Source organism: Amblyomma maculatum, unplaced genomic scaffold (genome assembly GCF_055883805.1).
Source record: "Amblyomma maculatum isolate TAMU_Amacu unplaced genomic scaffold, ASM5588380v1 scaffold_68, whole genome shotgun sequence".
Classification (NCBI taxonomy): domain Eukaryota; kingdom Metazoa; phylum Arthropoda; class Arachnida; order Ixodida; family Ixodidae; genus Amblyomma; species Amblyomma maculatum.
The window spans coordinates 55,640-71,547 of record NW_028146793.1 but is presented as its reverse complement, the minus strand read 5'-3'; the positions used below and the strand labels follow the sequence as shown (position 1 = coordinate 71,547).

The 15,908-nt window shown below is 44.1% G+C and overlaps 1 long non-coding RNA gene across 1 annotated transcript; it reads right to left on the bottom strand.

The window, feature by feature from the left end:
• Positions 1-2,000: 2,000 nt before the first annotated feature.
• Positions 2,001-15,706, bottom strand: LOC146170693 (uncharacterized). The gene is made up of 3 exons (XR_014703138.1): positions 15,619-15,706; positions 11,493-11,589; positions 2,001-2,418 (listed from the first exon to the last, which is right to left on the bottom strand). It is a non-coding gene; the product is annotated as an uncharacterized LOC146170693 (long non-coding RNA).
• Positions 15,707-15,908: the final 202 nt, after the last annotated feature.

Below are 15,908 nucleotides of genomic sequence, written 5' to 3'. Positions count from 1 at the left end.
TCACGAATATGGATAAAATAGTCAAAGCAGCCGAGGAGTTCAATACAGATCTCTACAATAGCCAGAGTAGTCAGGACCATAATGAGATGGGCGGTAGGAAAAAACAGATGCTCCACCAGTGACGAAGGACGAGGTCAAGAAAGCATTAGAAACTATGAAAAGGGGGAAATCAGCTGGAGAAGATCAGATAACTACAGATTTGCTGAAGGACGGGGGGATATCGTGCTAGAAAAACTGGCCACCCTGTATACGCAGTGCCTGGTGTCATCGACGGTACCGGAACCATGGAAGAATGCAAACATTATCCTCATTCATAAGAAAGGGGATTCTAAGTACCTTAAAAATTACAGACCAATCAGCTTACTGTCTGTTACGTATAAGGTATTTACTAAAATAATCGGTAATAGAATCAGGACAACCTTAGTTTTCAATCAAGCAAAGGATCAAGCAGGGTTTCGGAATTGGTAGTCTACTATCGATCATATCCATACCATCAATCAGGTGATAGAAAAATGCTCGAAATATAACCAGCCCCAATACATAGCATTCATTGATTACGAAAAAGCATTTGACTCAGTTGAAACCTCGGCGATGATGCAGGCATTGCGAAATCAGGGGGTAGACGAACCGTACGTGAATGTGCTGGAAGATATATATATATATACCCTACTGGAAAAATTGTACGAGATTTGTACAAGACTGCTGTACGCAATTATTGCTGCGTACACCAACGTGAACGTACAGCCTAGGTGAACGTACAGCCTAGGTGAACGTACAGCCTAGGAGAATGTACAACCTAGGTGAACGTACACCCAACGTGGCCGTACAGCCTACGTGAAGTGTACGACATACATGACTGCGTAATCCCATCACAAAACTAAACGCGTATGTATGCAGAGCTGTATGTTAAGAGCTGCCACTGGTCTGTGGGCCAGATGTTTCATGTCCTATTTTCTTCTGCTCCTTGAGGTCTGCTGCATGCCAAAATTTAATCAGGTTATCACCACCTGATTTGCCCGTCCCCTTCGCAGGTTGAATTGGGAAGTTGCACTTGTCCTGTATTTGGCATCGTCGATCAAGTGCAAACCTTAATATGTAGCAGGAGTGTAATGTCACACAATTTATGTTTGGAGACTCTTCAGCCTGCGTTACAATTCTTGTATTTGCATCAATATGTTTTGAAAATATGTATCATAGTACTGTTGCATGACAGGTGTGTAAAAAATTAGAGCAGTGCAGACTCTGCATTGGAATAATATCAAAGCATGGATGCTGCTGTTGGTTGCTTAATTCACTTCTTGTTTACCCATTTTAGTCTTTGGTACTTTCAAATTGCGTGCCAACAGCCTCCGGCTCTACTTCCGGTTGCGTGTCACATCCTTGACGTCACCCTAATTGACTGACTTGACTATTTTAGTCTTTGGTACTTTCAAATTGCACGCCCAATCCCTTCCTATGCCCTTTTTTTGGCTCAACTTCAGGTAGCGTGGCGTCAGCTTGACTGGTTTAATTAACATGTATTTGATACATCTCGGCCGCATCCTAATTGACTGACTTAACTATATTTTAGTATTTGATACATTCAAATGTGGCGCCAAGCCATTGGATCACGGTAGACAAGCGGAGTTATGAACAGCGTTTAACGATCTGGGGGTGGCACAGTGGTAAAGCGCTTGGCTGGGGATCCAAGGGATGGAGGTTGGATTCTCGGTGGAGACAAAATTTTTTTTTTGAGGAGGAGGAGTCGTACACCTCTTAAGCGTTGCTAGGCAATGCTGGCAGAGCTTGGCGAGGAGGCTGCACAGCTAGCCTCGGCTGTGACGTCACACGCATGCGCAGAACTAGGCTATGTGAAGCCACGCGAAGCTGCAGTCTGATACGCGTAGACAAGCTTTCGCTTCAAAAGGTACGGCATGCAAAAACCTGTGCGTGGTTACCGACCCGCACACAGCGTGAGGATTGTTCCAGACTCAGGACTCAAAAGATGCAAAACAGCAGTGTGATCTTAGAGGACGAGAGACATTGACATAGGAATGCTACCATGCTATAGTGATACTCTGCATGGTTGCAAGGCTCCTACACCACTCCTCATGTTTGTGTTGCGCATAATACTAATATCCCAGCTTTAGGCCTTGTGCAAGGCCTCAATCAGTGTTTGCTGCAGTTGTGACAAAATGTTTTGCCGAAATGATGCCCTCCATGAGATATGCCTCATGTGTAAAGCATGCATGCTTGGAAAAGACATGTGGTCACCTGGATTGGCTTTATTCATGCCATGTCTCAGCATGGCTGACACACTGCGGTCACAAAACATCTACTTTCGGTCCACCAGGTTGGAGCTTGGATATAGGTTCCCTTGTTCTGCTGCTCTTGACCTGTTGGGTTCGGGCTTGGATACAGGTTTTCACTGTGCGACATCTGCAAAATGCAAAAAAAAAGCAGGACTATATCCCAGATCCAAAAATTCAGCTCATGTCTTTCCAAACATTTTGGGACAGGGACAAGTAGGTGCTATACTATTATTTGACAACAATTCAATTCAAAAAGTTTCGATTCTGAACTACAGAAATCTGAGGAACTGACATGAGCATACAGACTGTTCAGCATCAGACCCCCACAAAATTTAATACCTCAGTCGAACAGATATTTTAAGGGCCTTCGAACCATATCCTATCGATCAATCAGATAAATGAAGGGGAAATGAGGGTATTCGTTATAATACATGAAGAAAAGAAGCCAACAGTCGGCGAGGCCAAGGAAAGCACTGGGGATTGTACTTTGTTTTTGTTTTTTTCAATTTTTGCTTCGGTAATCACACAAATTAGTAATGTAATCTGTTTAGGGGAAAGATAAATACAAAGTAGAAGCAAAAACAATGTGCCGATGGTGGGAACCTAACCCACGACCTTCGAATATCGCGTCCGGTACTCTTCCAACTGAGCTACATCGGCCGCTGTTCCACCAGCTACTTTCTTACGTATTAATGTTGTCTCTATACGAACCTTGACAGTGTTCACCAGCGCCGCCCTCAACCATAGTGGTGGACGTGGAATGTCGTGTGTTACCGCCAGCGTCACATAGAATGTGATCAAGAGCGAGGGCGAAAGCTGTGCTAGAACCCTCTTATGCTACCTATGGCTTCAAGACTTCCAGAACCGAGACCCCCGTAGGCGACAAGCAGATAAATGAAGGGGAAATGAGGGTACTCATTATAATACATGAAGAAAAGAAGCCAACAGTCGGCGAGGCCAAGGAAAGCACTAGGGATTGTACTTTATGGGTTTGGTCCCCACCATCGTCACATTGTTTTTCCTTCTACTTTGTGTTTATCTTTCCCCTAAACAGATTACATTACTAATTTGTGTAATTACCAAAGTAAAATTAAAAAAAAAAGACGAGTACCCTCATCTCCACGTCCACGTCCACGTCCACCGCTATGGTTGAGGGTGGCGCTGGTGAACACTCTCAAGGTTCATATAGAGACAACATTAATACCCAAGAAAGTAGCAGGTGGAACAGTGGCCGATGTAGCTCAATTGGAAGAGCACCGGACGCGATATTCGGAGGTCGTGAGTTCGGTCCCCAACATCGGCACGTTGTTTTTCCTTCTAATTTGCATTTATTTTACCCCTAAACAGATTACGTTACTAATTTGTGTGATTACCAAAGTAAAAATTAAAAAAAAACACAAAGTACAATCTCCAGTGCTTTCCTTGGCCTCGCCGACTGCTGGCTTCTTTTCTTCACCTATCGATCAATGACATTCGTACACCGCTTCATGAAAAGCTACAATGACTACAAAGTCAAGAGAGCAGTGCAAAACTGGAGATTTAAACGGCCTTCGAGAAATAGAAGTGTGCACTCTTGGATATGGCTCAGCATACACGGCTAAAGAATAAAACCAAACCTGAAAGATTATGCAATCCTACATATATAATCATATGAAGATGCACCTCGACTCAACCTTCTGCCTCTGCTCCAGAGTGAAGGAAACAGCTGTTCCTCTACTCAAGGCTTGGTTAGAATTCATGACGGCCTCCGAGCGTTCCTTCCAACAAAGTCTTCTTGAGAAATACCATGCGGAAAGAATGCATGGAGACCTTGACTGAAACCTTTACTCCCAGCGACCCTCGAGGCATTTTTTTTTTGTTAGAAATGAAGCTTTACTTTAATCACTCCTCGAGTGCAGGAGGAAATCTCACGAATTTCAAAGTGCGGACTTCATTCTACTGCATACAAAGCCTTTCATTAAAGCGGATACAATAAGATTGACAGACCCCCTCTTTGAAGCATTGGCTCTGTGGGAACCTCAATCTGACTCGAAACTACTGAAGCATTGTTTCAAGTACGACCAAGACAAGTCTCCCGAAGTCTATGCAGCTAACGATGAGTATGGATAGCTGTTGTCAGGTGCAGCTTTTAATGCTGTAGTTGATCACCGCATTATACTGCTGTGGCATAGGCATATTTCAAGTTGTCACCAGATGCCTCAGCAACATTTCAGAGCGTGCCGAGTGCCAATTGCAGCAAGCATTTGACGGCTAACAGCAAACAAAGCATGTGCAGGGGTTTCTATGAACCACTGTGAACAGTGGTGCAATTGTAGGGAATGGCATATTGTAAATAGGAAGAGGGAGGTACCGGAGGTGCAGTTGTGCCATGGAACACCTGTGCTGCACACATCGATGGCTTGCTGATTGCCTCGGTGCATGTTTTAGACGCACGGTGCTGTGGGGAGGGGGGGTCAAATCTGTCTTCAGAGTGGCTCAGGGATATTCGCAGTCAAGTACATTTACAATTACGGCTCCTAGCTTGCTTGGAAACAAGCGGTATTTGATTCTGGAAAGCCAAATTTCTTGGCTGGGGTGCATGCGCTGCAATATGCTTCTTTGCACTTTACATGTGCTCAGCGCTCACTGCCGAGCACCTCGAGTGCAAACACGCAACTAGGTCACTAGATTTCACAGCAATTCTAGCACTTCTCAATGCCTAAATCCTGTTCTACACAAGCTTTATGTCAATGACAGAAAATCTTGCCAGACGTGAATTGTTTTCAGCCATTTTTCAGAGCTGCCTTGTTCATCAAGTTTGCAAAACATATTTTTGTTCTGTTGTGGCCAAAGAAAGACACAAACGCAGGCAGCCAGGAACGTGAGTTTTATTCACGAATGCCTTTGCTTATATAGCCCTTGTCTTGCGCATGCGCCTAAACTGACATCTGATATTGCGCAAAACAAGGGCTATATAGGCCGATGCTTTGGTGAATAAAACTCACTTCCATTCCCAGCTGCCTGCGTTCGTGTCTTTCATCGGCCCCAACAGAACAGTTTTACTAGGCTGGGACTTTTTTTTATGCAATAAAGCAACTCAGGCTATGAGTAGTGAAGTGCTCCAGAAATTCCAATCACCTAGGGTTCTTTAATGTGCACTGATGTTGCATAGGAAACGGGTGCCTTACTTTTCGTCGCCATCAAAAAGCGGCTGCCGCAACCTATTAGGCTGCGACTCTTGAGGCAGCTTGTTGATGTTGTTCAGAAGGACTTCACATTATAAAATGACCAGGTTACACGTAGTGGCATGTACTTTCCAGGCCAAATTTTGGCCTTTGTCTTGTCCCTGTAAGCCATGTGTGCTCCTGTAAGCCATGTGTGCTGCCTAGAGTAGAGGGATATTTCTAGAGGATACGAAGTCATAAGAAATGCTGAAAAGCATTCAAGAATCTCAACTGAACCTTGAGTAGAGAAAACTGTTTTCTTCTCTTTATAGAGCTGAGGTAGTGTCAAGTCGAGACATGTTTGTGAATTCGACCCCAAGAGCAAAATTTGAATTAAAAGCTATTCCACAGGCATAACAGACTGATGCCCTAATGTCAAGTCCTCTGAACGTTCAGAAGCAACCTCTATATTCACAGGCTAACAGAGCCTGTTTCCCAGGATGCATGAAAAGGCAGCTGTGAAAAACAGCTGAAAACACTTTAATGTCAGGAAATCTCACTGCCACTGTGATACAGTTCATGTAGAACATGACATATGCATTGAGAAATGTGAAATTTAGTGACCAAATTTGTTTATTAAGGTTTGGTTTGAAGTTGCTGCTACACTTGCTCTTTGACCTTGCAGGGCTCAGGGGCAAGGGGAGAAAACATGCATGCTGCTTTGCAACGTATGCACCCAAACAAACAAATTGAACTCCCTGATTGGTTTACAAACAAAGCTGGGAGCCACAATGGTCACTGTGCTTGAAAAGCCATGCCTTCTGCCTACCGTGAATGTGTCTCCACAAAACGAGTGAACCAGCCACTTAGACAGCACCGCGAGTCTGAAGACGTCTGTACTACCCTGATATGACAACTAAGCCATTGATGCCTCTAGCACAAATGTTCATTGTTCCAAAGGCTCAACTGCGCTGCTAGTGGGCCCCCAGCTTCCTTTATACGTATGTGCTAAGACCAAAAATGGGAAGACTGCCCAATATGGGGTGATGAAGAGGCCATGTTTAATGTTTCAATGTCCGAAAGGGGGGGGGGGGCTGCCACTTTCAGGCAGTGTCTGATGAGTCCTAATCTAAACATCCTGAGCATACACACATGCAGCAGCAAGTGTGCAATACATGTCTAAAGGTGTACGCCGAGATAACTACTGGCCGTCACCGAGTGTTCTCGCTATGTCTTCATAGCTAAAGCAAAACTGATCTGCATGCCCACCACCAGTTTTCTCTCAGCACCATCGGAGTGCTGTAAGTGTTCAATGCAAAACCATTACTAGCCCTTTTACACGTAATGTCGTCTGCGACCGTTGTTGGCTGTGATGGTTCTGAAAGAAGAGCAATCACGCCATTGTTGTGTATAGAGCAGCTTGGTAAGATGAGCCATGCGGCTGAGCTCAATACAGGAGGATCAGATGGTGTGACATTTGGAAAAACCCTTTAACGTGAAGTGCACCGAGCAGCTGCCCTTAGCTCAGATCGAAAGCGAAGCCAGCAAAGCATCTATATCTACTGTGGCTGCATTAGCTGTGCACCGCTGCCTACAAGAAACGCAGTACATCAACTGTGTGTGCAGCCAGCCACACCTACTCTCGCTCAGCTAGTCTGCTTTGATTGATTTCCTGCTTAGCCATTGATGCCAATGGTGCTAGTGGGGCCTCTGATGGAGATGCTGGCAATTAAGACGTGGCTGCTGATTCCGCAGTGCCGGTTTTCCAAAATCCATTCTTTGCAGGCAGAAGCCCCTTATCGGAACATTTAGGGCAGTGATCGTGCAATCAGAAAGTTCGGTCAAAAATCTGGTTTTCTGGAAAATCAAAGGGTTGGAAGGTATGTACGCAACATGCCTTTCCCCACAAGTGTGTCCCTGTCTCTGGAAGTCACCATGCAGAGCAAACTTGCTCTTAGTCCTCAAATGTGTATCATAGCTCTGCATTAAGTAGGTTCTGAAACATTGCTCCCATATAGTGACAATTTGAAATGTGCAGCACCACAGAAGTATGTGATGATCAATTACAGCATTGCAGTTTGTGATAGGCCATGGTTATGCATACTTGGTGTCAAAAGCTGGGATGTCAGGAGGATAGCCAAAGCTGTATCCACGAAACAATATGACAGAAGTTCTGGGTTGAACAGGGTTGACCTGGGCCGTCACTCAGCCAATGCTTCACAAAAAAGATCTGTGCATACTCACTGCATCCACTTTTGTGAAAAGCTGGATAAACTCGCAGAACAAAGCACAAATAGCGAGCAAATGATATAATGTCCCGTGTTTACAAGTTGAGTGCCAGTCGATGAGCCCTCAAGGTCACCTAACTGCCAACAAATGAAAAGCAGGCATTGAGGGCTGCATGGAGTTGAAGTTCAAGATAAGTATTTTTTGTGAAGTGCCAATCTCCTGTCACGATACTCAATCTCACAAGCTGTACGCTGCCCTGCGAATGGCACAGGAGCCCTGGCCCATTCAGGATCATACAGATTATAATAAGTAATTGTGCTCCTACGTGCCTCTTGCTCCTTGAACTGACCAGGGTGAAAATGGGGGCACAATTATCTACAAAGGCTCTGCAAAACTCAAGAGTATCAGCTATCCTGCATAGCGCAATTCCTGTGGGAAAATATTTTTGCAGGTCCTAGGTGCACAGTCACGTCACACATGGATGACGTAGCCTATACGACATATATATATCTCCTAGATTTTTTTTAACAGATGCGCACTGCTCAGTCAAGACGAGATGCGCGGGAATGTAGTGAGCACTGATTCTGTGCGTTTGCAATTTTTTGCTTTCATTCTGTTTCTTTCGATAGTTTAGTGTACAGCTTGTATAGGTATGCAAAGCGACGCGGGGACTCTGGAGTTGAGTCGGCTTTTTCGCATCATGTCACCGGGATGGTGCGTTTGCTCTTTGCAGTGTAATGAATATCTGCAAGAGTACTTGCCGTATGTGGGGCTGCATATATTCAGTACCAGAGCTTGAGTTATTTGCGAACACGCCCATACACATGCAGTTTTGTAGTGGCGCAAAAAATTATTCTGTCAAGACAGAGTATCTTCTGAACGGTGCATAAACATTGATGTTTGGCTTAGGCCATGAAATAGTATACAAGATGTTTCACATAAGGTTTGGTTTATGGGGTTTAATGCCCCAAAGTGATTCAGGCTTGTATCACATAGCGGGCTTAACTTAAGGTACAAAACCTGCCCCAGTGCACGGGCACAGAAGCAGCCAAATCTTCAGTGCTCCCTCCACTGCCACTCAGGCTATCGCAGCGCACACCTCACTGCTACGGAAAAAAAGAAGCAAGCGTGCATACTGCTCTGTGCTTTGCCAAAGGCAGCTCCAGGCGGTCACTCGTTTGAAACAGCGCCGCCTGCGCTGGCCAAACCCCCCCCCCCCCCGCCCCCATTTTTTTATTCTCTCCGCACTACTGAGTAAAAAAAAAGGAAGCAGCATACATGCTGCTGTGCGCTTAGCTCGGAGAACAGCTAGACCCCCCTCCCACTACCTCCACTCCCCCTTCCCACCCACCCACAATTTATTGAGCGCCCCGGGCAGCTTGAAGCAGTCACTCGTTTCAAAGCACTTTGACAGCCAACCTCTTAGTACCCTTTCGTCCTTCCCGCATAGACAAGAAAGACCTTGCAGCCCTTTTCTCACTCCCCCCCAGTAGAATGAAAAAGGAAAAAAAAAACGCCACGCAGGATATGCAGGAATAATACAGACACGTCACTTTTGTGTCAACAAGGTATGATTTGCTTTGGCCTGAGCAGAAGATAGGGAGGACTAAAGATTTGACTGCTTCTGTGCACAGTGTGTTAGAGCACAGGGCTCAATCGGCCACCTTTGTACCTTACGTTAAACCCGTTACATGAAACAACTATAGTGCTAAAAAATAGTTTGTTCAATAACTAAGCCACATCTTGTATAAATTCACAGCTTAATTTCAAACATCAACATTTATGTGCCCTTAGAAGATGCTCTCAGTCTTGACAGCTATTTCTTTTCACCACTACAAAACTGCAAGTGTGTGGTGTGCATGTGTGCAAATAACTCATGCACTATAAATATGTTCGCAGCCCCACATAGGGTCAGTACCCTTGCACATTTTCATTACAATGAGGAAAAGAAATGCACGATCCCACTGCGAAGAAGCAGACTCATGACTCAGTTCTTGTGTCGCTCTAATATCAGCAACCCTGCCAAACCACCAGAAGAAAAAGAACGAAAGCTAAGCAAAAATTGCGAACACACAGAATCAGTGCTCACTCCACATTCCCCCGCATCGTGCCTTTTGACTGAGCAGCGCTTTGCTCTCAAGAAAAAAAAAGAATACAAACTCCACGAGTAATGTGTAGGTGACATATAGTAGGCTATGTCAATGAAGTATTATATGATTGTGCACTGAGGACCTGCAAAAATATTCTCCCAATCCCCGTTGCGGCAGAAGTTGGGTGCAATGCTGAATATTTCTGTATTAAGTCTCATGTTATGCACGAATCTTGGGAGGAGCATGCCTTCTCTATTGAAAACCAGAAGGGAAGGGAGGGGGGTTATGAATGGTACCTGTAAGGTTAAGGTGCTCTTAAGCGCTTAATCCCTTTAATTGAGAGAGCAAACCAAGACAGAGTGGAGCAGGTAATGGATGTGGTCATTGTCACAAGAGATGTCTCCCGGCAGCACCCTATTTCTGCCCCCCAAACAGGTTTTACCGCCACAGTGAAAGGGTTTTCGCTGAGGAGAGAAGCACTGCAGAAGTATTCTGCCAGAACAACACCGTACCGCCATTTACATTTGCTGAAACTTGTGAGTTCTCCCTCCTCACTCACAAATCATGAGGATGTGCTTTGGTCTACTCTCCACGGAAGGGGTATGCTATCGGTTACCTTCAAGCCTCAAAACAATGCTTTTCACAAACACGCACATATTTCAAGGTGGAAGCAAGGCCACCTGCTTCTTGCCACATTTGTTATCATCAGCAGCTGCATTTCAATGAGGACAGAAGCCAGCAACACTTTCCTCAGTAGTTTGTAGTACCTCCGCCGCCAATACAGCTAGCCGAGAAGTAATAACTGCTTGACGTGATTCCACATGCACAAATTACATCAGCTTAACACTTAAAAGTACAGATAACACTGAATTTTCCCATCCAATTAAACGCTCAACCACTTCCTTCTCAGTTGCTGCAGTGCTACTGGCATCCCGGTACGTGGCATCCCAGCCATGGCGATATAGTGAAACTCTGCAACTAGTATGCACTCAAGAACTCTGATCGTATGTGGCCGGCCTGCCACTACTCAGAATACTGTCAATCATTTTCAAATGAAAGATGGTAGTACTTATGTGAAAGCAGTGCAATGTCAAGACTACTGAAACCTATATCGACTGCATTGCCCCTACTGTACTCTGCTAATTTAACTTGCAGTCAGAGGAATATAACTAGCCCAACAACTGCAGCAACCACAGTGAAGGTGCATGAGCCTTCACTTCAAGGTGTACTATCCTCACATCTTATAAAATCAGCTGGTAATGAGATTTGTTTCAAAACTTCTGGCTTTTCCTACCTTAAAAAGAAACGCATTTTCTGTAAAATAGCATTTTAATGAATAGAATGCAGAAATGTATAACACAGGCTAGCTTCAGCTTGTCCTCAATGCCCTTTTATTACCCTAAAGCTGAACATGACCTATGAGAGACATCATGAAAGAGGGCTTCTGGGCTAATTTCCAGAGCCCTCCCTCTTCCACAAAAAGTTCTTTAAACTGTGCACTGGCACTGCCCAACATGTAGGCAAATTTGCATTTTGCCTATATCGACAGGCCCCAGGCACCATTCCATTTCATATTCTCAGGCTCAGCAGCCAAATGCCATAGCCAGTAAGCAATGGCAGCAATCAAAGAAAACACTGAAGAAACCTGAACCTCAAAATAAACATAAGGAGCCACAAATGCAATAGTAGGTTAGGCAGATAAGAAACTACACATGCTGAAAAATGTCTTCAGCACTTACATCAATGTCCTACTTGCCCATCATAGCACTGTGCGATTCTGGCAAAGGGTATTGTAGAGCTTGAAGAAGCCATTGCTTTGAAGCCACATGGAGCTTGCTGTAAGGTAAAAAGTACCATGAACCAACAAATTAAAGCGTAATATAGTGCAAGACCTACATGCAGAGGCTTTGTGAGCAAGAAATAAAGGCATAGAATAGGAACACCACAATATTTTTTTTTCTTGAAATGATGCGTGGCATGCTGGTGTAAGTCACTGTATGAATTCGCCTCTGCCTGCTAAGTAATCCTAGATCAATATTTTTTTTTATTCAAACTTTCACTTTATGATTGAATTCGTTGAAGGGTGACTGCCTATAAAGCCAGAGAAGAAACAATGTTGGCATCACCCGAGACATACCAACACTGAAATAAATCCTTTCACTCCATCTCGTTGCCAGCCTGGCAAAAGAACAGGTCAGGCATCACAGTGCCCCTAGTTACAAATATAGCATTTACTTGATTTTAACTGCAAGTACATTTTAACATCAACCTATCCATAATCCACTAATTCCCACTAGGCCCAATATCAGACAAGCTCTCCCTTTATGCTTTATATCGAGTGAGCCTCTTAATTAGTAGTGCAGGCCTTAATACAGGCCTGTAACTACAATACTACTTTTCTAACAGATGTGGAACTTCATTAGAATTCATTTTATGACCTAAGTAGCAGAAATTGTATTTTATCTTGAAACAAGCAGCCCGAAAAAACAAGGCTGTGAAAGGAGACAAGACAGGCGCTAACTTGCAACATATAAAGGAGTCAAGCAACAATGCAAACCACCCAATCACTTATAAGCAGAAAGCAAAACATGAGTCACTAAAATTTAAGAGCACTTCCCTAATCTAGATATCCCAACTCACTGCATGTTAACACGATGGACGGCTCACTAGCACATTCATTACCTAGTCGTGAAATGCCTTCAGCTTCAATGATTTTCCAGCTGATTTGAAATGAATGACAGCCAGAATGTGCGCAGCTGAAAGAAACTGAAAGCAACCAGTGCATTCTTTACAATGCACAGCCAAGTTGGTACCTCTACCTATATCTACATAAATGGAACCGCTCGGATATTTTAGTGATTGATGTTTTGATGTCTGCTTATCAGTGACTGAGCAGTTTGCGGCGTTGCTTGGCTTTATATATTTCATGTTTGCATCAATAAAATTTAGTTGCGAGTTATTGCCTGCTTGCCTCCTTTCACATCCTTGTTTTTTCGTGCTGCTACTTTCAAGATGACGCCTTACCAACTCATGCAAATTGCCATCCTTCTCAAAGTATGTTAGTCAAAGAAATTTACTTCATTTGGTACTGACCAACACACATGACCAGGTTTGATGCAACTTAAAGGCGATCAAAGAGAGCATCATCATAAAGCGTGAAAGTTGGCTCAGAAATGCACCTCTCCATGCCAGTGTAGCTTGCACAGACATGAATTTCTGTGGTAAACAAAACACTGGGCTGCTGCAAGGGTGGTACAGCAGAAGCAGAGGGTGCTCTGACAGTAAGAGGAAATATGGCATTGAATCTTGCTATACACGGAGACATGTTGTGGGCTATGCAGCCAAGGTACGAAAGGAAAGGAGACAAGTTTTAGTCTCTTTGCCGAGGAGAATGGTTTGCTCACTATTTGGGCTAGGCATGTGCAGGCTTGAAGTGAAGGGAGAAAGTTGGAGAGTTAATGCAAGGTCACTAGCGCTGAAGTAACCCACTCTACATGGCAAGGGAAGAGAGGTATGTTGCCTTCACTTTGTTGCCTAGCTTCAGCTGCATAGCCAGACATTTAACTCTGAGTATAGTGATGTGCTACCGTGTAGAATTGAACATTGAAAGTAGCACAGGAGCACAGCACCATTATTCTATCCATGATAAACAGGTAATACAGGTAAAGAGCATGCTGCGCTCTAAGGTTGCTGACGGCGTATTTACTTATCTTACATTAAAAAGAAAAATTAGTGACCCATAACTATGATACTTCTGCTATTATGAGAACGCCACAGCTATGTAAATTGCATGAAGAAAGGGAACCTATGGATAGCTTGCACTGACGACTCACTAGGCACCCACTGGTGAACCAAAAGTAGAGCAAAAATCTGTCTAATTTGCATTCACCATCTTCGTCATGAAGGTATTGCAGACACTAAGCACAGTTCACCATCATAGCACTTATATCATCCAAGCCATCTATAAAAGCTACCCAGATTATTACATGAACATTTCAGTAGAGATATGACTTTCCAAGGGTCATATTATGACACTGACCAAATTCTCATGAAAAAAAAAATTATGACCAAATCAGTACCTTTCTCGGAGTTCAGTGCATGGGCGTGAGATATGCTTTTACACTTCTTTTCGTCAACTGCTACTGTTTCAGGAAAAGGGGTCATCAAACTAAGTAACCTGAGTAGAGTTGCAAACAACGAAATTTAGGAGTGTGGTGAGGGGCAGACTTTGTGGCATTGCGAAGGTACTCTACTAATGCTAACAGTAGGCAGCCTTGATTTGATCATGGGGTTCAACATGCCAAAGAAACTGACTTCGAGGGTCAGCCATTGTAGATAGCTCTGGATAATTTTGACCATCTACGCTTCTTTAATGTGCACTGACACTATAAAGCACATGGGCACCTAGCATTTTTCCACCATCGAAATGCAACCACCCAGCTAAGACCGAGCCCGCGTCACCCAGCTCACTAGTCAAATGTCCTAAACGCTGAAGCTGCCACAGTAGGGTGTAGGCAGCCTTGAGGCAGGGTTACATTTGCAGGCATGTTTTGTACAAGTCAAGCTTATATAAGCTAGGTATGGCCAAACTGTGGCTCATGAGTAGCATGAGGCTCCTTGCAAAGTCCAGGTGCAGTTCATGACTGTTTGGCACCTGTCCACCTCTCACCATTCACAGTATTTCTGCATCTACAGCCAGCTTCTTTTTTTTAGGAAAAAAGAAACCAAAAATACAGCCAGCTTCTCTGTTCTTTCCACTTTAAGTTCCAAACCACCTTTTGTTTAGTATTCTTTTGAACAATGAAACAATGTGCCACCCTATGGACACGCATCTAACAGAGCTGCTCACGACTGTAAACATGCTCATTCGAGAACTTCAATCTGCTTGCTTTACAAATGGGGCAGTAGAGGCATATTAACAGTAGTGGCATGAGTTCTTCACTCTGACCACCTGCTTTGTTAAATAAAAAAAAAAGTCATGATCATCATTTACTTTGCTCTTTGTAAAATTGTGCCTTTTTAGTCAAGAGTTCTCATTAAAGGTATGGCAGCTGTTGCTGTACCCCCTAGTTAACGAGCTGTCTGACATATGCCCGCACTGTATTCGCTTGCTCATACATGGAGCTGAGCCTTAGCAACCTTCGTGGTGATGCAAAGAGATGTTTGCCCATGCTAACATCTTGGCATTTCCATAGTGGTGCAGATCAGTGTCTCCACTCCCACTTGTGCTGTGAGAATTCCTGTCACTAGCACATATTGAAACCAAAAGCGATGGCAGCAGGCAATGTGACATATGCCAGCAGAGAGATGTTCACTTGCTTTTCCTCCACACATAGTGATTTACAATCCCAGAACTTAAGTGGATTGCCCGCTCCCATGGACTGACAGAGGAATTGCCAGTCATTCTGTGCGCTAGCCTGTGCTTCGTGTACACATGCCGTCTGTTTTAAACCTGTAATAGGTCTTATAATGGTGTTGACCTCAACTGTTTATGCCATTCTTTCAGATAGTCGAGTGCGGGCAAGCACGGTAAGATTTCTTTGGCACTATTCTCAAATAAAACAAAGGCTCAGATCACTGTTTTCACTGTTTCAGAGTTGAGGAATGGCTTCGAGTTCACAAATAGCACACAAAGATTGTTTCTGCACATAGTTTTCCAGTCGCACTCTGAGCTGAGGTCTTTAAAACAGATTATTGCAGAATACTGCTGCTCTCAGACTTGCTGTCCTCAAAAGTGAGCACTAGTTCATGACAGCAATTTGCATTCGTAGCAGCGGCAAGTACCAATAGTCCATTATTGCAGAGGGCACAGCAAGCGCAGCAGAGACAATCTACTGGAAATGGTAGGTGCAGCTGAACACATACTCAAGTAAATTTCCAGCCGGTCCTGTTGATTTCGGCAGAGCAATCCAGACTGCTCCATGGAGCGATCTTGGCTCAGCAATCGCTCCTCCTCTGTATTTGGAAGATGAAACCTGTGTTCCGGATCTGCATTTGGAATACAGTTGGTCCAAAATGAGCAGAAAAGAGTGTTCTGTAAGTGACCACAGTCTGTTACTGGAATTCACCATTAACAGAGTTTTACTATCTACCACCTCGATCTGCTCATAATTTAAGTAGCATTATAAAAGTCGGTGATCCTGCAGGGACCTCCG